Here is a 25,143-nt window from a genome sequence, read left to right on the forward strand (position 1 = left end):
AGGAGTTAAATAAATCCCTAGGTATTTCAACTTCGTTTGTTGTATATTATATGGGCATATAGTTTTGAGGATCTGGGCATCTCTTTGTGGCATGGATATATTCATTATCATAGACTTTTGCTGGTTAATTGAAAAGTTTGACAGGGAACTGAATCGGTCAAATTCGGCAAGGAGGGCCGGTACTGAGCGTGTAGGGGAGGTTAGAGTCAGCAGGATATCATCTGCAAACATAGATAATTTATACTGATTTGGTCCTATTTGTATCCCTGTGATATGAGGGTTATTACGTATGTGGGCGGCTAGGACTTCCATCACTAGTACAAACAGGATTGGGGAGAGTGGACAACCCTGTCTCGTTCCATTGCTAATTGGAAACCCCTGTGAGAGTACTCCATTTACTCTTACTCTAGCTGAGGGGTGTATGTAAAGTTGGAAAATTCTACCAATCATGGTGTCTCCAAGCCCGAAACCCCTTAAAGTTTCTCTAAGAAAGGGCCAAGCCACCCTATCGAACGCCTTTTCCGCGTCAGTGGAGACCAGGGACATTGGGATGTTGTGGTTGGTTGCGTATTCAATTAGGCGTGTTGTTCTTATTGTATTATCCCTGGCCTCCCTGCGCGGAACAAAGCCGGCCTGGTCTAAGTGAAGCAGTGAGGGCAATACTGAGTTAAGTCGTGACGCCAGTATTTTAGCATAGAGTTTTATGTCCCCATTAAGAAGGGAGATAGGTCTATAGCTACCTGGATCTGTTTCTGGTTTTCCCTCCTTATGGATGACTGTGACATGAGCTTCCAAGAGCAGGGGAGAGAAATGATGTGTATCGTCTAGTGAGTTATATAAGTTTGTTAAATGGGGGATTAGGGGTTGTTGGAACTTTTTATAGTACATATTTGTGAGGCCATCGGGACCTGGGCTTTTCTGGGTCGGTAGGTGTTTAATGGCTAGAGCCACCTCATGGTCCGTTATGGGGTTACTCATGGCAGTGGCGATTGCTTCAGGGAGCGTCGTGAGGTGCGCTTCCTTGATGTATTCCCTTATCTTGTCTCCAAGGTTTGGGTCTACACTAGATGGGAGATTGTATAGCACTTTGTAGTAATTACTAAAAGAATCGGCAATACCCTTGCAATCGTAAACTTCTTTATTTGTCTCATCTAGTATTTTGTGGACATGGTATGTAAGGGTGCGTTTTTTTAGGGCTTTAGCTAATAATGGGCCTGATCTATTGCCTTCAGAGAAATATAACTTCTTCAGATAATACGCCTTTTTAAGCGTTTCTCTGCTCAGTAAGTTATTTAATTCCCTTCTAGCTGTTGTGAGATTTTTAAAGTTATCTAATGTTTCTGGGTCTTCCATGTGTTTTGCCTCTGCTTCCTTGAGTTTATGTGATAACTGAAGATATTCCTGGTTAAAAAGCTTTTTTAGGTGGGCCTTCTGTTTAATGAGTTCCCCTCTTATAACAGCTTTATGAGCTTCCCATAATAAAGAGGGGGTGGAATGAGGGGTTTGATTAAATCTAAAGTATTCTGTAAGAGTATGTGTGATTTTGTCGGGTATATCGGGTTGTAAAAGGAGGGTGTTGTCTAGTCTCCAGCAATGATCACGTAGTGGTTTATTTGGCCACTCTAGTGTTAATGAGATCGCAGAATGGTCTGACCAGGGGGTCGGTGTGATATTGGAATCTTTCGCAAGTACTAAACTATACTGGTCTAAGCAAATGTAATCAAGCCTAGAGTATGACTTACTTGGGTTGGAATAGAAGGAGTAAGTTTTTTGGGCTGGATGTTGTATCCTCCAGACATCGAGCATAGAGGAATGTCTTAGGCTCTGAGTTATTGATTTAATTGCGGAGTATGGTAAGTAGCTTTTGGCTAAGGAACAATCTAATTTCGGATTTAGTGTTGTATTGAAGTCTCCTGCTAAAATTGTGGTTCCTCTTGAAACCTCCAAAAGTTTGTCTGTAAATTTTTTAAAGAATTTGGCCTGGCCTCTATTTGGGGCATACACGTTCGCCAGTGTAATTGGCTTATTATAGAGGTTACCTACGACTATTATATATCTCCCTTCTATATCCAGATGTGAGGTGACATTTTGTAATTGTAAGTGTTTGTTAATGAGAATTCCTACTCCGCTTTTCTTTTTGTGGGCATGCGAGCAGAAGTATCCTGTAGGGTATTGTTTGGATGAAAACTTGGGTTCAGCCATGCGTTTGAAGTGAGTTTCTTGGACGAATACTACTCCCCCCTTATGTCTAGTAAACCAATTAAGCGCTATAGATCTCTTTGTTGGTGAATTTAAACCCCTAACGTTCTGCGAAATAATGTGTATGTATCTAGTGTCTGACATTATGTCTGATTAAAGTCTTAGTATAGAATGGGTACTCTAGTGATAGAAGGGATAGAATTGGGTGCACGTTGATAAACTGTCTAGTCTGGTGGGCCTGTAATTCAGCAAATACAAACAGATTGATGATACAAACTTTAACATAAAGAAAAAACATAACAACAATTGTATGTTGACATTTACAATATTTCTTAACTAGGGGGATACTACCCCGTTCGCCTGAAACTGCGAACATGAGAGTATCAGCCTCTTCCAACGTGGAAAAACAGCAGTGTTACTCATCAGTACAGATATAACAAATAGAAACTTACAGAAAATTTTAAAGAGCTAAACTAAATGAAAATAATCGGAGCCAGCTTTCTGGCTAAACAGGTATCTAGAGATAACATATTCGCAATGGTGAAGTCTCTGGATGTGGATACAGCCTAGATAAAAAGGTGGTTAAAAGGGGGAGTAATAATCTAACAAGGGAGAAGGAGACCACCAATTAAGGTCCAGTAAGGTGTATGAGCCTTCATCAATATTACAGCTACGAAGTAACTTCAGGTCTGGTTAAAGTCTGTAGCAGAGACACAAGGGGATGGTTGAGACCTCTTCCTGTTGACTTTAATCCAAGAGTCTCTTTGAGGTTTTGGATCTCTAGTAAGGCTATTTTGGTGATGTGATGGTTGAATTTCTAGCCTGGGTAGTGTAGGTTCAGGGATGTTTAGTTGCTTGCAGAATTCGGTTAAGTCATCCGGGGTTCTATAGATGGCTGTGGTTGTGCCTTTAATTACTTTTAGGCAGAATGGGAACCCCCACCTATATGGGATCTTCAGGTCTTGCAAGTGTAGCGTCAGATATCTGGCTTCACGCCTTTTATTTAGGGTGATATTACTTAAATCAGCGTATACTTGTATGCTGTCTCCCTCATAGGATATTTGCCTTTTCTTTCTCGAGGCCTCCATTAATCTTTCTTTATCGTTAAAAACTTGGAGCTTCAGTATAATGTCTCTGGGGGGTTTACTCTCAGGGGGTTTTGGCCTGAGGGCTCTGTGTGCTCTCTCGACGGGAATGTTAGGAGGTTCAGGCGTTTGGAGGAGGAATTGGAATAAGTTCTGCAGGTACTGCGGGAGTTGTATTGTCGTGATTTTCTCTGTTACACCCCTAATTCTGATGTTATTTCGCCGTCCTCTATTGTCGAGGTCTTCTAGATGGACCTGCATTTGTTGAATTAATACATCTTGTGTTTCCAATGCTCTACTGTGAAGGTCTGAGTCTTGTTGGACGTGTTCTAAATCTTCTTCAAGGTGAAGCATTCTCTCTCCAAGCTCAGAAATATCTTTCTTCACCTCTTTGAGGCCATCAGTAATCATTTTACCGACTTGCGTGATAAGAGAGGCAAAATCAGCTTTAGTTGGGAGATTTTCTATATCGGCTCTTGTGAGAGGTTCCTTGGCCGAGTACCCTGCATCTGAGGACTCAGTATCGGAATGTGCGATATCTAGCTCCTGTGAGGGGGACGGGGTATTTTCTGTGACATCCCGTACTTTGAAGAAATTGTTTAATTTAGTTGCTGAATTTGTCTGCTTCCTGACAACTCTATCATGTTTAGGTGGTTTTTTTGAGGTCATTTTGACTTGATTAGATTGGAAGTTTATCTTAGTATAGTGGAGGGAGACGTATGTGAAATATTACTGATTTTATTTAACTGTGCATACACATATATTTTGCTTTGGACAGCGTCTGTGATTATTTCTGCAACTATATGTGATTTAATGCTGCTTAAACATTCCCTGACAGAGATTTGGAGGTTGAAGATCAGATCTGTCTGATACTGTGGTTTATTCCCTGTCTGCTAGATAATGCTGTAGCTTCTGTTGAAATCTGGCTATAACTGATATAACATCAGTTTATGGTATTGTGTGCAGGTATGGGGATCTTAAAGTAGCCAGAATACAATATGTGATCAATTTTGTACAGGAGTGGTTTAGTGATCAGTAAAAGCTTTTCCCCATGAGATACCTACACCTAAGTGTATAAACAGCGAGATATGGGTTGGTTATTACTAGAATGTAGCGTCTCTATCAAGCTGTGTAGGCGTCGCCATTTTTAATCTCTCTGTTGCAGGCCTGTGGTGTTTCCTGTCAGATCAGCGTTACAGGTTGATTAGCCTGAAACTAAGGGTTTTTTCGATTAGCTTTAAGCCCGATATTTACAGGCCAGCAGAGCGGTCAACAAATCTTCCGGTTTTCTGTCAGGTGCAGAGCGCTCAAGCCTATTACTTATATTGAGGCTGTTGCCTTTAGGCCATGTGATTGCCGCAACCGGAGGAGGCACAGACCCGCCAAACTGTCATGGTATTCTGCGTTAGTGTAAGTGTTAGGAGGGTCTGCTGAACAGTTTTGTGTGTACTCGCTGTGTTTACTTACTCCGGTATGCGGCTCACACTGGCGGCGACTCTGTACTTGTTAGGCGCGGGATCTGTGACCTCAGGATCTGCCCCGCAGCTCGCATGTGGTGTCACGCTGGATCCCGTATTCTTCAGGTAATGTTGACAAGGAGGCATCCACTGAATACCCGCCACATCCCGAGCAGGCAGACTCTTTTTCCAGTTTATTTACTGCTGATGTAGGTGTTTTTAAGTGCTCGGGAAGAGTTTGAAAATGCGGAGCATTAGCTTTGCACAGCCATTCTTGACGGTGGCTGGCTCCGCCTATGGTTGGTTGTTTTTATGACAGTCACTGTCTCAGATTTTCTAAGCACCCAAAAGTGAGTTCTCCTTTCAGCTAAATTGTTATAACTTTCATTCTGATTTAATTTTGAGGTTGTTTATAATAATGATTTTAAATAGGTTTACAAATATGTATTTATTTTCCTCAGTTAAGGATACCCCTTAGGTATCAATTACTTGCCTCTCGATTTATTTATCCCTTATACATCTATTATGTTTTTCTTGATTTGAACTTTGTATTTTGTATATTATATTTTGCTGCTTTATATGTTACTAGTCCTAAAGCCCATTCACACGGGCCATTTTTTGCATTACAGCGGTCCCACCGCTTGTGCTCTCTCCCCTTCTCTTTTGTGCTCTCTCCCCCTCTCTTTTGCGCTCTCTCTCCCTCTCTTTTGCGCTCTCTCCACCTCTCTTTTGTGCTCTCTCTCGCTACACCTCTCTTTTGCTCTCTCTCTCCCCCCTCTCATTTGCTCTCTCTCTCCCCCCTCTCTTTTGCTCTCTCTCTCTCCCCCCTCTCTTTTGCTCTCTCTCCCCCTCTCTTTTGCGCTCTCTCCCCCTCTCTTTTGTGCTCTCTATCGCTCCCCCTCTCTTTTGCGCTCTCTATCGCTCCACCTCGCTTTTGCTCTCTCTCTCCCCCCCTCTCTTTTGCTCCCTCTCCCCCCCTCTCTTTTGCTTTCTCTCCCCCCTCTCTTTTGCTCTCTCTCCCCCTCTCTTTTGTGCTCTCTCTCCACCTCTCTTTTACACTCTCTCTCCCCCCTCTCTTTTGCGTTCTCTCTCTCTTTTGCGCTCTCTCTCTCCCCCCCCCCCCATTTTGCACGCTCTCTCTCCCCCTCTCTTTGCGCTCTCTCCCTCTCTATTTTGTGCTCTCTCCCCCTCTTTTGTGCGTTCTCTCTCCCCCTCTCTTTTGCACTCTCTCCCCCTCTCTTTTGCTCTCTCTCTCTCTCCCCCTCTTTTGCGCTCTCTCCCCCTCTCTTTTGCGCTCTCTCCCCCTCTCTTTTGTGCTCTCTATCGCTCCCCCTCTCTTTTGCGCTCTCTATCGCTCCACCTCGCTTTTGCTCTCTCTCTCCCCCCCTCTCTTTTGCTCCCTCTCCCCCCCCCCTCTCTTTTGCTTTCTCTCCCCCCTCTCTTTTGCTCTCTCTCCCCCTCTCTTTTGTGCTCTCTCTCCCCCTCTCTTTTACACTATCTCTCCCCCCTCTCTTTTGCGTTCTCTCTCTCTTTTGCGCTCTCTCTCTCTCCCCCTCTTTTGCGCTCTCTCTCTCTCCCCATCTCTTTGCACTCTCTCCCCCCTTTCTTTTGCGCTCTCTCTCCCTCCTCTCTTTTGTGCTCTCTCTCTCTCCCCCCCTCTCTTTTGCTCTGTCTCTCTCTCCTTTTTTGCTCTATCTCTCCATCCTTCTCTTTTGCTCTCTCTCCCCCCTCTCTTTTGCTCTCTCTCTCCCCCCTCTATTTTGCTCTCTATCTCCCCCTCTCTTTTGCTCTGTCTCTCTCCTCTCTCTTTTGCTCTGTCTCCCCCCTCTCTTCCTGACTTTGCCCTCTCTTCTGCTCTTCCCCCTCTCTTTAGCTCTTCCCTATCTATTTTTGTCTCTCCACCTCTCTTTCTATTTCTCTTGCGCCAACCTCGCCCCCGACCATGCCCTGCCACGCCCACGCTCCCGCTCACCCACGCCCACTTTCGCCCCACCGCAGCAAACAGCATGTCAGGTAAGGCCAGGTGTGTTTGTCCTCGTGCTGTCTCTACTGCGCATGACAGCTTCGGACAAACACACTTGGCCTTTTATATTATAGAATTATAAATGTATAATTGCATTTTTCAAAAATGACCCCAGATTTTAGAAACATTAAACTCAAAATGTTTCATTTGTGATTCAGACAGAACCTACAATTTGCTTCATTTTCATGGTATTCTTTGTTGAAGAGATACCTAAATCGGTAATGTACACATGTCTGAAGCACTACATGGCAGGAAAAAGAGCTGCCCTATAGTGCTCTTGCAAATGTATAACAATCTTGCTAAAATGTTGTCATGTAGTCCTTCAGACACATGCACGCTCCTGAGCCTACAGCCCTGTTTTTCAACAAGGGATACCAAAAGAAAGCAGAAAATTTGATAATAGAAGTAAACTAAACAGTTGTTTAAAATGACATGCTCTGTCTGAATATTGAATGAAAAATGTTGGGTTTCATGTTCCTTTAAAGGAGACAGAGACAGAACTTTTCGAAAAGTGGCACCTTGAGTGACTTATATACTTAAAAGGACAGTCAAGTCCAAAAAAAACTTTCATGATTTAGATAGGGCGTGTCATTTTAAACTACTTTCCAATTTACTTTTATCACCAATTTTGCTTTGTTCTCTTGGTATTCTTAGTTGAAAGGTAAACCTAGGAGATTAATATGCTAATTTCTTAGACCTTGAAGGCCGCCTCTAATCTAAAGGCATTTTGATACTTTTTCACCACTAGAGGGCATTAGTTCACGTGTTTCATATAGATAACATTGAGCTCATGCACGTGAATTTATCATGGAGACAGCTCTGATTGGTTAAAATGCAAGTCTGTCAAAAGAACTGAAATAAGGGGGCAGTCTGCTGAGGCTTAGATACAAGGTAATTACAGAGGTAAAACATGTATAATTATAACTGTGTTGGTTATGAAAAACTGGGGAATTGGTAATTAAGGGATTATCTATCTTTTTAAACAACAAAAATTCTGGTGTTGACTGTCCCTTTAATTGTTTTTATCACTGTATTTACATTTAAAATATTTCAAGTCTGGCAGAGTTTGGGCTTAAAGGGACATTCCAGCCAAAATTGGAATCCACACAGGTGCATTTCAGTTTTGAATTGAAACATTTTTCTAAATTACATGTATTAGCAAAAATGCTTCTAATAAAAGCTATAGCTGTTTCAAATGTGTATTTAAGTATGCACTGTGCACCAGCATTTTAAACATAGCACTTGCTTAGAGAGCCTAAGGTGCTTGTACCATCTGATAATTACTTAATTTGTTGATTGCTGACATGATGCATGCCCCACTGGTGCTCTGAGCAGCTGCAGTATTTAAAATGCTGGTGCATTGAGAATATCTAACTATGCTTCACATGCACGTGCAGAGAAAAATGTTAACACTAAAGCAGTGATAACTTTTACTAGAAGCATTTTTGCTAATACATCTATATTGCAAATATGTTTATATTCAGAGATGTAATTCATCTATGTGCATTTAAATTTTGACCGGAATATCCCTTTAACCCCTTAATGACCACAGCACTTTTCCATTTTCTGTCCGTTTGGGACCAAGGCTATTTTTACATTTTTGCGGTGTTTGTGTTTAGCTGTAATTTCCCTCTTACTCATTTACTGTACCCACACATATTATATACCGTTTTTCTCGCCATTAAATTAACTTTCTAAAAATACCATTATTTTCATCATATCTTATAATTTACTATAAAAAAATTTATAAAATATGAGGAAAAAATGGAAAAAAACACACTTTTTTTAACTTTGACCCCCAAAATCTGTTACACATCTACAACCACCAAAAAGAAAATATGCTAAATAGTTTCTAAATTTTGTCCTGAGTTTAGAAATACCTAATATTTACATGTTCTTTGCTTTTTTTGAAAGCTATAGGGCCATAAATACAAGTAGCATTTTGCTATTTCCAAACTACTTTTTTTCAAAATTAGCGCTAGTTACATTGGAACACTAATATCTTTCAGGAATCCCTGAATATCAATGGACATGTATATATTTTTTTTTAGAAGACATCCCAAAGTATTGATCTAGGCCAATTTTGGTATATTTCATGCCACCATTTCACCGCCAAATGCGATCAAATACAAAAAATCGTTCACTTTTTCACAAATTTTTTCACAAACTTTCGGTTTCTCACTGAAATTATTTACAAACAGCTTGTGCAATTATGGCACAAATGGTTGTAAATGCTTCTCTGGGATCCCCTTTGTTCAGAAATAGCAGACATATATGGCTTTGGCATTGCTTTTTGGTAATTAGAAGGCCGCTAAATGCCGCTGCGCACCACACGTGTATTATGCCCAGCAGTGCAGGGGTTAATTAGGGAGCTTGTAGGGAGCTTGTATGGTTAATTTTAGCTTTAGTGTAGTGTAGTAGACAACCCAAAGTATTGATCTAGGCCCATTTTGGTATATTTCATGCCACCATTTCACCGCCAAATGCGATCAAATAAAAAAAAAAACGTTAAATTTTTCACAATTTTAGGTTTCTCACTGAAATCATTTACAAACAGCTTGTGCAATTATGGCACAAATGGTTGTAAATGCTTCTCTGGGATCCCCTTTGTTCAGAAATAGCAGATATATATGACTTTGGCGTTGCTTTCTGGTAATTAGAAGGCCGCAAAATGCTGCTGTGCATCACACGTGTATTATGGCTAGCAGTGAAGGGGTTAATTAGGAAGTTTGTAGGGAGCTTGCAGGGTTAATTTTAGCTTTAGTGTAGAGATCAGCCTCCCACCTGACACATCAGACCCCCTGATCCCTCCCAAACAGCTCCCTTCCCTCCCCCACCCCACAATTGTCCCCGCCATCTTAAGTACTGGCAGAAAGTCTGCCAGTACTAAAATAAAAGCTTTTTGGGGGGTTTAGGTTTTTTAAAAAAATAAAAAAATAATTCTTCTGCTGTGTAGGACCCCCCTTAGCCTCCAACCTCCCTGATCCCCCCCAAAACAGCTCTGTAACCCTTCCCTATCTGCCTTATTGGGGGCCATCTTGGGTACTGGCAGCTGTCTGTGCGCGCCCCCGGGCATCCCCGCCCACGATCCCGCCCCCCTCCACATCTCCAGGGCCATCGATGGCCGCCACCCGCCTCCCGGTACTGCTCCCACCCACCAACGAAGGAAGCCACCGATCTCCGGTGCAGAGAGGGCCACAGAGTGGCTCTCTCTGCATCGGATGGCTTCAAAAGGTTATTGCAGGATGCCTTCATATCGAGGCATCACTGCAATAACCGGAAAGCAGCTGGAAGCAAACAGGATCGCTTCCAGCTGCTTTCCACACCGAGGACGTGCAGGGTACGTTCTCAGGCATTAACTGCCTTTTTTTTGAGGACGTACCCTGCACGTCCTCGGTCGTTAAGGGGTTAAGGGACATGAAGTCCAAAAAAAATTCTTTCACGATTCAGATAGAGCATACAATTTAAAAAAAAAACTTTCTAATTTACTTCTATTATATCATTTTCTTTTGCACTTGGTATCTTTTGATGAAAAGGAGAGACCTAAATTCATGAGCACTATATGTCAGCACTATTTATTCTCCACCTGCAAGAGCACTAGATGGCAGAATTATTTCCTGACATCTAGTGCTCAAGCCTACCTAGGTATCTCTTTAACAAAGAATATCATGGGAACAATGCAAATTTGATAATAGATACATTTGAAAAATTGTTTGCTCTGTCTGAATAACAAAAATACATTTTTGGGGTTTCATATCCCTTTAATATTAGTGCTACATGCATAATCTTTTGGCTGCTACACAGTTTCTTCCTGATACTTACTGTGTAGAACTATGTCCCTTTTCTGTTGTCCATTTTCAGGTATCATCAAAGAAGATACTTTGGATTTTTTTGGGACATTTGCTACAACTTGAAAAATATCAAAGCAGACTCCATTTTAGATACTATAAATGTATCTGAGCTCTTCCCCAAACATTTAGGTTAATGGAAATTTGACAGAGGGATTTTCATTTATATATTAAGTGGAATGAATCTTCCATGGAGCAGATTGCCTGAAAACTCCCATGCTCTGGACTTGAACTCAAGTCCAGATAGATAGATAATTGATAGATAGACAGACAGATGATAGACAGACAGATGATAGATAGATAGATAGATAGATAGATAGATAGATGGTAGATAGATAGATAGATAGATAGATAGATACACAGTTTCTTCCTGATACTTACTGTGTAGAACTATGTCCCTTTTCTGTTGTCCATTTTCAGGTATCATCAAAGAAGATACTTTGGATTTTTTTGGGACATTTGCTACAACTTGAAAAATATCAAAGCAGACTCCATTTTAGATACTGTAAATGTATCTGAGCTCTTCCCCAAACATTTAGGTTAATGGAATTTTGACAGAGGGATTTTCATTTATATATTAAGTGGAATGAATCTTCCATGGAGCAGATTGCCTGAAAACTCCCATGCTCTGGACTTGAACTCAAGAGTATATCATTTCACCACAGATATCCTCCCAGAATACCACACACACTGATCCAGCAGCTAAAAGCATTAAATTATCCAACATCACTCTTTTGTTCAAATGTGTCTATCTGACATTGCCTTTGAAGTTGACCTAACTTCTTTTAAAATAGTAACCATTTAATGTATGATCCAATGTGATAAATGAATTAACAGCAGTGGTTGATTTAATGTGTTAAACTTATAGTGACATGCTTTAAAAAAAAAGTGTTTTATAAGTCTTCTCTCAGACATCTGCATAGATACGGAACATGTTTGTAAGTGAAAAAGAATGATATGAGAGATAAAACAATTATCAAGTCTATTAAATGGTTTAAAATTCCAAACTATTGATGTATTTCTGACTACTCTAGACAGGCAGCTTTAAACATGCTTAAACATGATTATCTACCACCTATTTCAATAAAGAAAAACTCTTATAAATGCAATAGACAGAGAGACTGAGTGACAGGTAGAGAGACAGATGCTAGATATGCAGAGATAAATAGATAGATAGACAAACAGGCAGACAGAGAGATAGATAGATAGATAGATAGATAGATAGATAGATAGATAGATAGATAGATAGATAGATAGACAGGCATGCAAACATGCAGACAGACAGACAGGATAGATAGACAGATAGATATATAGATAGATAGATAGATGATAGATAGATAGATAGATAGATAGATAGATAATTGATAGATAGACAGACAGATGATAGACAGACAGATGATAGATAGATAGATAGATAGATAGATAGATAGATAGATAGATAGATAGATAGATAGATAGATAGATAGACACACAGACAGATAGGCAGACAGACAGACAGATGATAGATCTAGTAGAGCAGAAATTTTCCAAACTGACTTATAGCAAAGGTGGCTTCCTATGAAAGTGCCACATTTAAAGTCACCAAGCTCTATAGTATGACCCATTGTACTGCCAATGTGTGTCTATTTTTGTGCTGGATTTTATTCACCTGTTAGCAATAGGTGTAGCTGAAACGTCTCCTGTAGGAGTGTCAACAGTTGTAGGTGTGTGGGTCCTGATGTGTCTATTGAAGTATGCCAATTATGCCAGCATACATATGTATGGTTAATCATTGATGAGGATGGATTGATTAATGTTTCACATGCAAATGAGTATTTTCTTTGTGCAGTGAACAAAGGGGTTACATTGTTAGACCTTTACTATAAACTTAAAAGGTTGGGATAGACTGTTGTATTAGTCAGTTTCGGTTAACCTCCCAGTTTCTATTTTAAAAACAGATACTATACTCACATAAAACCTTTTCAGGAGCTTTTTTCTTAAAAAGGTGTTCATGGCTGTGGCCTTTAATCAAATGAATCCATTATGCATTGTGATCACCTGAGAAACTCAACAACCAATTCTAGCCAAGTGCCATTTCAGGAGCAAATCACCAATAGATTGTGATCGACCCCTTTGGATTTTACATCTGTGATTTTCAAATTTGATTTTTTTTGTACAAGGTTTAAAGGGACACTAAGCCCACATTTTTTCTTTCATGATTCAGATAGAGAATACAATTTTAAACAACTTTCCAATTTACTTCTATTATCTAATTTGCTTCATATTTTAGATATCCTTTGTTGAAGAAAGAACAATGCACATGGGAGAGCCAATCACATGAGGCATCTGTGTGCAGCAACCAATCAGCAGCTACTGAGCCTATCAAAGTATATCAAGAGAATGAAGCAAAATAGCTAATAGAAGTAATTTAGAAAGTTGTTTAAAACTGCATGCTCTTTCTAAATCATGAAAGAAAAAAATTTGGGTTTAATTTCCCTTTAAGGAAGATTTTAAGATCGAGAGAATTGAAATCCATAGAGTAGGTACAGCAAGAGACTATATCTGATTTCTGCTAGTTGCTAAAAATCAAGACATCACTTCTAAAGGAGTATAAAGGATATCTTTAAAGGACTACTAAATGCAGCAGAATCGAATAATTGACAAATACAAAATAAAATGGTAATGCAATAGCACTTACTTTGAATTTGAATTAAGCAATAGAATATTTTCCGGCAAATGTCAAAGTTAAAGGGCCACTGTAAGTAAATATTTTCTATGCCTGTTACTAACTAACTACCCCAAATACACTTTTTATCAATAGCATTTCATTAACATATCTCTACCGTATATCAGAAATCTTGTCTGCAAATTTAATTGTTTTCCAAACCCACTCCGTGGGTATCCTTTGCTCTGTACCAATCCGTTTACAATACCTAGGTTTCAAAATGGCGCTTTAAACACAAAGTTATTAGTTTAAGTATTTTGAACATGCAGTGCTGAAAATAGTGGGCAGGATAACGTGACATCATCGGCGAATAAAAGATATAACTTTTAGAACGTTATGAAACTTCGTTTTGGAGAAAATATAGGTCAGTAGGTTTTAATTAATGTTTATTAACTTTAATATTAAGAGAACAGCACAGAGGTGTCAGGTTAAAAATCCCTTTATTTTAGAACATGGGGATCAAAAAAGAACACAACGTTTCGGGGCAGTCCCCTTAATCATGTGATGTCATAGTACAGCCTTTCAATTTCCTTTATAGCATTAACAATTCATGTGTTTAATTACTCAATTAGTTAATTTACTATGCTAATATAGGCTGACAAGTTCAAACAAAGTCATAAAAACCACTTGTCATATAGAAAAAATTCATACAAACTCTATGTATACAGAATTAATTGTATACAAAATTAAATTAAAAAAGCTCACAAAGTAACTAGTTATATAATTACAACCATTGTCTGATTTTCTTGTTACATTAGCCAAAACTGACAAAGTGATGATACATAGTAACAATCTTAATGCTTAAACCAACAACCAACTTTGCAATGATCATGATCCTCAATACTCAAAATAGCAACTTATTAAATTTCTCATAAATACTAAAGAGGAACTCTCATAAAACCAAAGAGCCTCAAAGGAATTTCAATAAAAAACTGACCAATGAATCTCTTTGTTAAGTCCCTTTGGTTCTAAGGTGTCTAATTTAAATATCCAAAAGACCTTGCGCTGTTTTAAAAGCAAATCTCTATTGCCCCCACGTCTTGGAATATCAATTTTCTCAATTACCTGAAATCGCAATTGATTAATTTGATGTCCAAATTCCAAGAAATGTGCTGCTACAGGCGCTTTAATGTTCCCGCATCTTATGTTGCTCTTATGTTCGGTTATCCTATCCTTGATACGCCTAGACGTCTCACCGACATAGCCACGCCCACAAGGGCATTTAATCAGATAGACAACATAAGATGCGAGACATGTGTAGTGCCCATTATGTTTAAATTTATGTCCTGTTAGGGGATGAGTGAAATAAGGACCCTTAATTATTGAGCTGCAATTAATGCAGCCAAGGCATGGAAAGCATCCAACATTTTTATCACTGATATAAGTTTGTTTAGAGATTTTCCTAGCGCCAATATCAGCTCTTATTAATGTATCCCTTAAGTTCTTATTCCTCTTAAATGCTGGCATAGGTGGAGAATTAAATTCCTCAATATCTTTCATACATTGACCCAATAGATGCCAATATTTGTGTATTATTTTTGTTATTTGGTTACTCTCCTGACAGAGAGACAAAGGCCAATCGCTTATCCTTTTGCTTGGTACTCCTTTTAGTAGTAAGATTTTCCTTAGGTATAGCTAATACCTATGCAGTGACTTTGTCAATCAAACTGTCAGGATAACCACGTGCCAAGAATTTAGACCCCATTTCTTTTAATCTAAGGGGAACCATATTGTCATCAGAGACAATCTTCCTAACTCTTAATAATTGACTACGTGGTAGTGATGCTAAAAGTGGTTGCTGGTGAGCACTGTCAAATTTCAAAAGACTGTTCCTGTCTGTTTCCTTCTGATAAATGTCTGTACAGAAACCATGACCTTGTTTCCTTACCGATACATCCAAAAAATCTATTTTACTTTCAGACCAAGTTAATTTAAACTTAATATAGGTGGTTGATCTGTTGAGTTCATCCACAAATGATACCAGGGCTCCAACGTCGCCAACCCAAACACCGAAGATATCGTCGATGTAGCGCCACCAAGCGGCACCACACCGACGAAATTCCTTATTCTCAAATACAAATTTTTCCTCAAAGGAATTCATAAACAAATTGGCATAATTGGGTGTGACGTTGGAGCCCATGGCTGTCCCCTGTAGTTGCAAGAAAAAAGAATCCTCAAATAGAAAGTAGTTGTTATACAACACAATCCCTAATAATTGCATAAGAAAATGAATTTGTCCTTCAGTATACAAGCCACTGGTATACAATACTGTTCTAATAGCCCCCAAGCCACTCTCATGGGTGATAGAAGTATAAAGACTGGTGACGTCTAGAGAGTATAAAATAAACTTATCAGTGTACATCTGCAGATTACCCAACTTATCTAAGAAATCACCAGTATCCTTAATGAAAGGGCTGGACTGTTCTACATGTGGGCGTAGAATTTTATCCCGGAAAACCGCAATTTTGGAAAAAATTGAACCAGTCCCTGCCACAATAGGCCGACCAGGTGGCTTATTAAGGGATTTGTGTATTTTTGGTAGTGCATAGAAAACAGGTGTTATAGGGTCCTGCACTACCAAAAATGTTGCTGTATCTTTGTTAATAACACCATATTTCAATGCATTATCAACTACAACTTTAATCTCTTTTGCAATCTTTAACACAGGGTTAGATTCAATTCTCTTATACACTTTATCATCATTTAATTGTGAATAAATCTCACTGGGCGTGGCTATGTCGGTGAGACGTCTAGGCGTATCAAGGATAGGATAACCGAACATAAGAGCAACATAAGATGCGGGAACATTAAAGCACTGTAGCAGCACATTTCTTGGAATTTGGACATCAAATTAATCAATTGCGATTTCAGGTAATTGAGAAAATTGATATTCCAAGACGTGGGGGCAATAGAGATTTGCTATTAAAACAGCGCAAGGTCTTTTGGATATTTAAATTAGACACCTTAGAACCAAAGGGACTTAACCAAGAGATTGATTGGTCAGTTTTTTATTGAAATTATTTTGAGGCTCTTTGGTTTTATGAGAGTTCCTCTTTAGTATTTATGAGAAATTTAATAAGTTGCTATTTTGAGTATTGAGGATCATGATCATTGCAAAGTTGGTTGTTGGTTTAAGCATTAAGATTGTTACTATGTATCATCACTTTGTCAGTTTTGGCTAATGTAACAAGAAAATCAGACAATGGTTGTAATTATATAACTAGTTACTCTGTGAGCTTTTTTAATTTAATTTTGTATACAATTAATTCTGTATACATAGAGTTTGTATGAATTTTTTCTATATGACAAGTGGTTTTTATGACTTTGTTTGAACTTGTCAGCCTATATTAGCATAGTAAATTAACTAATTGAGTAATTAAACACATGAATTGTTAATGCTATAAAGGAAATTGAAAGGCTGTACTATGACATCACATGATTAACCCCTTAACGACCGAGGACGTGCAGGGTACGTCCTCAGAAAAAAGGCAGTTAACGCCTGAGGACGTACCCTGCACGTCCTCGGTGTGGAAAGCAGCTGGAAGCGATCCTGCTCGCTTCCAGCTGCTTTCCGGTTATTGCAGTGATGCCTCGATATGGAGGCATCCTGCAATAACCTTTTACGGCCATCCGATGCAGAGAGAGCCACTCTGTGGCCCTCTCTGCACCGGACATCGATGGCCGGTATCGTTGGTGGGTGGGAGCCGGTGTGGGAGGTGGGTGGCGGCCATCGATGGCCCTGGTCATGTGGAGGGGGGCGGGATCGTGGGCGGGTAAGTTCGGGGGCGCGCGCGCGTGCGCGTGCACGAGGTGGCGGGGGCGGGCGCGTGCACGGGGAGGGAGCGGGTGGGAACCGCTACACTACGGAAATTTTTTTATTTTGGGACAAAATTTAAATGTATAAAAAAAAACCTTAGGTGTTATTTAGGTGGTGGGGGGGGGGGGTGGTTGTTGGATTGAGCTACACTACAGAAAAATAAAATATAAAAAAAATAAAAATAAACATTTGATTGTTCAAACTGGGTACTGGCAGACAGCTGCCAGTACCCAAGATGGCCCCCAATAAGGCTAAGAGGGAGGCTTAGAGAGCTGTTTGGGGAGGGATCAGGGAGGTTGGGGGTTAAGGGGGGATCCTAAACACAGCATATGTAAATATGCTTTTTTTTTTTCCTTAAAAAAAAAAAAACTTTTATTTTAGTACTGGCAGACTTTCTGCCAGTACTTAAAATGGCGGGGACAATTGTGGGGTGGGGGAGAGAAGGGAGCTGTTTGGGAGGGATCAGGGGGTGGGATGTGTCAGGTGGGAGGCTGATCTCTACACTAAAGCTAAAATTAACCCTGCACGCTCCCTACAAACTACCTAATTAACCCCTTCACTGCTAGCCATAATACACGTGTGATGCGCAGCAGCATTTAGCGACTTTCTAATTACCATAAAGCAACGCCAAAGTCATATATGTCTGCTATTTCTGAACAAAGGGCATCCCAGAGAAGCATTTACAACCATTTGTGCCATAATTGCACAAGCTGTTTGTAAATAATTTCAGTGAGAAACCTAAAATTGTGAAAAAAATTAACGTTTTTTTTACTTTGATCGCATTTGGCGGTGAAATGGGGCCATGAAATATACCAAAATGGGCCTAGATCAATACTTGGGGTTGTCTACTACACTACACTAAAGCTAAAATTAACTCTAGAAGCTCCCTACATGCTCCCTAATTAACCCCTTCAATGCTGGGCATAATACACGTATTGTGCGCAGTGGCATTTAGCAGCCTTCTAATTACCAAAAAGCAAAGCCATATATGTCTGCTATTTCTGAACAAAGGGGATCCCAGAGAAGCATTTACAACCATTTATTCTATAATTGCATAAGTTGTTTGTAAATAATTTCAGTGAGAAACCTAGTTTGTGAAAAAATTTGTGAAAAAGTGAACAATTTTTTTTATTTGATCGCATTTGGCGGTGAAATAGTGGCATGAAATATACCAAAATGGGCCTAGATCAATATTTTGGGATGTCTTTGAAAAAAAAATACATACATGTCAATGGATATTCAGGGATTCCTGAAAGATATTAGTGTCCCAATGTAACTAGCGCTAATTTTGAAAAAACGTGGTTTGGAAATAGCAAAGTGCTACTTGTATTTATGGCCCTATAACTTGCAAAAAAAGCAAAGAAGATGTAAACATTGGGTATTTCTAAACTCAGGACAAAATTTAGAAACTATTTAGCATGGGTGTTTTTTGGTGGTTGTAGATGTGTAACAGATTTTGGGGGTCAAAGTTTGAAAAAGTGTGTTTTTTTCAATTTTCCTTCATATTTTATAATGTTTTTTTATAGTAAATTATAAGATATGATGAAAATAATGGTATCTTTTGAAAGTCCATTTAATGGCGAGAAAAACGGTATATAATATGTGTGGGTACAGTAAATGAGTAAGAGGAAAATTACAGCTAAACACAAACACCGCAAAAATGTAAAAATAGCCTTGGTCCCAAACGGACAGAAAATGGAAAAGTGCTGCTGTCATTAAGGGGTTAAGGGGACCGCCCCGAAACGTTGTGTTCTTTTTTGATCCCCATGTTCTAAAATAAAGGGATTTTTAACCTGACACCTCTGTGCTGTTCTTATGATTTGATGGTGGGCTTGGCAGTGGCCCACGGATGTGTCAGCTCCTCTGGTTATAGTGCTGGTTCCTGTTTGGATTCTGCTATTAACTTTAATATGTTAGTTGTTTAGCTTAAAAATTATAACAGAAAGTAATCCTTTAATTCAATCCCCCCCCGTATCATGTGACAGCCATCAACCAATCACAAAATACATATAAGTATTCACTGTGCACTTTTGCACATGCTCACGGGTAACTGGAGCATCAGAAAGTGTGCATATAAAAATAATGTGCATCGTTTGATAATTGAGGTATATTGGAAAGTTTTTGTTTTTTTAAATTGCTTGTTTTATCTGAATCATGAAATTTTCATTTTGACTTTAGTGGCCCTTTAATTTTTTACAAAAAAAAAAAGGTTAGAATTAATGATGAAACTGTATTGCATAATAATATAATTATATTAAGTTGCTTTACTACAAATAATTAAAGGGACACTAAACCCAAAAAATTTCTTTCATGATTTAAGTAGAGAATACAATTTTAAACCACATTCCAATTTACTTCTATTATCTAATTTGCTTCATTCTTTAGATATCCTTTATTGAAGAAACAGCAATGCACATGGGTGAACCAATCATACAAGGCATCTATGTGCAGCAACCAATCAGCAGCTACTGAGTCTATCTAGATATGCTTTTCAACAAAGTATATCTAGAGAATGCTGCAAATTAGATAATAGAAGTAAATTAAAAAGTTGTTTAAAATTGCATGCTCTTTCTAAATCATGAAAGAAACATTTTGGGTTTCATGTCCCTTTAAACCTTTTATATTACAATCTTAAAGTCTGTTTAATGTTGGATCTTATCACATGCTTTAATATTACTAATGGTTTTTTCATTTTCCTTTAACAGATTTTCTTCTTTTTATTCGTTTATATATTGTGCTTGCATGTGTAACTTCACAATTATCCAGTTTTTGAGAGTTTTAATTTACCGAGTGATTTTACCGAAATTAAAATAAGCCCACTATACCTCATATACTTTCACACGAGAACTATATGTTAAAGGAATCTAGAAAAAAAAAAATCTGAATCCTAGTACAAAAGTTGTCTTTTTTTGTTTAGGGAATGTTTTGGAATAAGTATGAGCACGCATTTATTAAACAGATTAACAAAAGTTGATTCAGCAGTCATAACATTCCAATGTTAATTGTATAGTCGCATCTAACTATTGTCAATTGGTTGTGCAGTCTAGGAACTCCAATAGCAAGAAACATGGGCCATTCAACTATGAAATACAACCATAGCACCACATCATTTGTCAAGTGCTTGTTCATTATTTTTAATGAATGATATCTCGATCCCAACACATTCCTTTCCTTTTTATAGTAAAAATAAAATACTATAATCCTATTAGTCAGTTTAATAATATGCTTGTTAAAGAGACATTCCAGTAAAAAATTAAATGAACATAGATGAATTACATCTTTGAATAGAAACATATTTGTAATATACATGTATTAGCAAAAATGCTTCTAGTAAAAGCTATCACGGTTTTTGTGTTAACATTTTTCTCTGCATGTGAAGGATAGCTAGATATTCTCAGTGCACCAGCATTTTAAATAGTGCAGCTGCTCAGAGCACCAGTGGGGCTTGTATGATGTCAGCAATTAACAAATTGAGTCATTACCAGATGGTACAAGCACCTTAGGCTTAGAAGACCTTAGAAGCATTTCTGCTAATACATAGTATATTACAAAAATGCTTTTATTCAAAACTAAAAAGCATCCATGTGGATTCCAATTTTGGCTGGAATGTCACTTTAAATCACATAACGTCTAAGAGACTAACTTAAAAAAGAGCAAAATTAGTTGGATATGATTACTACTTTGACATCACTTTATACTAGTTGCTCTTAATTTAACATCCCACTTAAAACGTACGCATTTTGTGAGCATCTCTGCTCACTTCATCAGAGGATAGTATCCGTTGCCATCTGTAACAGGCTTAAATAGTCTGTAAATTATTTAATTGCATACTTAATTGGAACATTCATACCTGGTTGTGTAGACAAATATTTATATGCTGGGACGATCATTTGACTTTCGTGTATTGAAATGGATCTGATACATTTAAGCGCTTGAAGAGGAATATTTCTGTGAATTTAAAGAATAATAATTTTGTTGATTTAGGATTTGCTATTGTGATTTATAAAGGCTGATTACTTATCACATCTTATTATATTAATAAGTTATTTATAAATCGTAGTAGCACTTGGCCCTATTGTGTTTAATAATAAATAATAAAAAATATTAAAAAGGGGACAATAAAAGGGTAATTAAAAGCATCAATAAAAGCCTGAAGATAAAATAAATAAAAATAAAACAAAATAAAATGTAAATAAAAAGCAAATAAAAACGTTTTTAGTTTTGTACAAAAATAAAGGAATGAACCAAGGTTTATTTGTCTGTATAGTTTCTCTATATCTCCCTATTTGTGTCTATTTATTTTTGAGAAACTGTATTTACGTACCCTATTTTGTATTATATTCCCATATATTTGAATATTTGTAGTATTCTTTGTTTTCTATTTTATTTTCCTTTATTTGTGTGTATAGTATTGCTTTATATTTGTTTTTACTTTTATTATTGTTTTTATTTTTACTTTTAATTTTATTTTTATTGCATGAGGGGTCAGAGAAATGCTGCTAGGTCTAAATCTGTGTTTAGACCATGTGGTTTTCTGGTCTTTAGTTTGTAGATCCAGAACATTTCCCTTTTTTTAATTGTAATAATCTGTTAGTGCCTTCTCTATGTGGGATATGTTCTATTGCTTATATTTGAAACTCTTTTCCATTTTTGTTATAGAATTCTTCAAAGTGTGTTCCAATATCATATTCTGATTCTTCACTGGTAATGCTTTTAATATGTTCGAGTACCATTGTTTTTCAAGTTCTCTTTGTTCTTCCAATGTAGGACTTATTACAACTACATGTAAGTTGATATTCCACATATTGCGATTTGCAATTCATAAAACTTGTTATTTCATACTTTTTATTTTCTGCATCCGTGATCTATTTATTCTCTTTAGTTTTACTGATATGCTCACAGTATGTGCAGATTTTTTTGGTTGCACTTATAAAAACCCTATTGTTTTTGTTGTTAGTCAATTTTCTTGTTTTGGGGTTTTATTTGTTTTAAGCTTGGTAGGTGTTAATATATTTTTGAAATTTTAAAATATTTTAAAAATGTAACGCCTAGATTTAGAGTTTTGCGTTAGAAGGGGTACGTTAGCTACACATGTTTTTTTCCCCCGCACCTTTTAAGCAACACTGGTATTTAGAGTTCTCTGAAGGGCTGTGTTAGGCTCCAAAAAGGGAGCGTAGAGCATAATTTACCGCCACTTCAACTCTCAATACCAGCGTTGCTTACGGACGTGGCCAGCTTCAAAAACGTGCTCGTGCACGATATCCCCATAGGAAACAATGGGGCAGTTTGAGCTGAAAAAAAACCTAACACCTGCAAAAAAGCAGCGTTCAGCTCCTAACGCAGCCCCATTGTTTCCTATGGGGAAACACTTCCTAAGTCTGCACCTAACACCCTAACATGTACCCCAAGTCTAAACACCCCTAACCTTACACTTATTAACCCCTAATCTTCCTCCCCACTATCGCTGACCCCTGCATTTTATTATTAACCCCTAATCTGCCGCTCCGTACACCGCCGCAACCTACATTATCCCTATTTACCCCTAATCTGCTGCCCCTAACACCGCCGACCCCTATATTATATTTATTAACCCCTAATCTGCCCCCCCAATGTTGCCGCTACCTACCTACACTTATTAACCCCTAATCTGCCGACCGGACCTCGCCGCCACTATAATAAAAGTATTAACCCCTAAACCGCCGCACTCCCGCCTCAAAAACCATATAATAAATAGTATTAACCCCTAATCTGCCTTCCCTAACATCGCCGACCCCTAACTTAAAGTATTAACCCCTAATCTGCCGACTGGACCTCGCCGCTACTCTAATAAATGTATTAACCCCTAAAGCTAAGTCTAACCCTAACACTAACACCCCCCTAAGTTAAATTTAATTTAAATATAACGAAATAAATTAAATATTATTAAATAAATTATTCCTATTTAAAGCTAAATACTTACCTGTAAAATAAACCCTAATATAGCTACAATATAACTAATAATTATATTGTAGCTATTTTAGGATTAATATTTATTTTACAGGCAACTTTGTATTTATTTTAACTAGGTACAATAGCTATTAAATAGTTAATAACTATTTAATAGCTACCTAGTTAAAATAATTACAAAATTACCTGTAAAATAAATCCTAACCTAAGTTACAATTAAACCTAACACTAAACTATCAATAAATTAATTAAATAAACTACCTACAATTATCTACAATTAAATCAACTAAACTAAATTACAAAAAAAAACAAACACTAAATTACAAAAAATAAAAAAAGATTACAAGAATTTTAAACTAATTGCACCTACTCTAAGCCCCCTAAAAAAATAACAAAGCCCCCCCAAAATAAATAAAATGCCCTACCTTAATCTAAAATAAAAAGTTTATAGCACTTTTACCTTACCATCCCTTAAAAAGGGCCTTTTGCGGGACATGCCCCAAAGAAAACAGCTCTTTTGCCTGTAAAAAAACATACAATACCTCCCCAACATTACAACCCACCACCCACATACCCCTAATCTTACCCAAACCCCCCTTAAAAAACCTAACACTAAGCCCCTGAAGATCTTCCTACCTTGTCTTCACCACGCCGGGTATCACCGATCCGTCCAGAAGAGGCTCCGAAGTCTTTATCCTATCTGGCAAGAAGAGGAGATCCGAACCGGCAAACATCTTCATCCAATCGGCATCTTCTATCTTCATCCATCCGACGAGGAGCGGCTCCATCTTCAAGACCTCCGGCGCGGAACATCCTCTTCTCCCGACGACTAGACGACGAATGAAGGTTCCTTTAAGGGACGTCATCCAAGATGGCATACATCGAATTCCGATTGGCTGATAGGATTCTATCAGCCAATCGGAATTAAGGTAGGAAAAATCTGATTGGCTGATTGAATCAGCCAATCAGATTGAAGTTCAATCCGATTGGCTGATCCAATCAGCCAATCAGATTGAGCTCGCATTCTATTGGCTGTCTCAATAGAAATGAAAATTGAAATTCCTTCAAGAAAAAACATTTTCCGGACTCCCTATCAAACTCCACATGTCGGATACCAAAACCACCCAACCTAGACACAAAGCTCGTAACCATCCTATTAACTTTCCTCCTTGAGACTTCCAACCTTCTGATATCCCAAGCCGACCTCCAATATAAACAACATTCAATATCCGACCATACCACTAAAAATTGTAGAAACAATTCTTTCAACCTACCCAAACACCACCTGATCCTATCCACTAATTCTTTCTGTGCCATGAAGCCCAGATCGTTACCCCCTGCATGAATAACCAAGATGTCAGGAGGGTGAAATAACCTAGCCTTATCAATTACCTGACCAACTACCTGGTCCCGCCTCATTCTCCGAACCCCAAACCATTTAACTATCAATTGATCTGCTGAACAATTTAACTGGGTCCCTGAATCCTTCACTGCTGCTGCCTTCCTCGCCCAATATATGTAAGAATGGCCCACGATCCAACAGTGAAGCGGACCTGCTAAAATAAAAAACAACTATAACTCCAGCCCTGGTCTAATATACAATTTAAAACAATCAGATCCCCATCTTCCAATCCTCTTCACCACACTATCACTCAAACCCAGATTCCTAGCTTCTGTTGTTGCCCCTATCCTAAAGGAATGGCAACCAAACTCGCTCCCATCTTAACCCACTACAGCAAGCACTCTCTTCATCACAGCCCCAAACTGGAACCGAGACAAAGCCGACCTATCCCCATGTAACAACAACGGTCCCGTACCCCATTCTTTTCGAACCTCAAAAAATTCCCTAACTGCCGTGACCGGGCAGCACACACCCCCAACTTCCAAAAGCCTAATCCAAGACCTTTTACCTTCCTGATCTGTCTTTGAGTTCCTCAACCACAACAGCAACTCATGCGAATTCACCACATCTTCCCAACACATTCCACCATTATCCTGTCTGTTCACACCAACCAATTCCGAGACTCTAAATGCTCCAAAGAAAGCTAACAAAAAGGCTGCCTT

The sequence above is a fragment of the Bombina bombina genome, chromosome 2 (genome assembly GCF_027579735.1).
Source record: "Bombina bombina isolate aBomBom1 chromosome 2, aBomBom1.pri, whole genome shotgun sequence".
Classification (NCBI taxonomy): domain Eukaryota; kingdom Metazoa; phylum Chordata; class Amphibia; order Anura; family Bombinatoridae; genus Bombina; species Bombina bombina.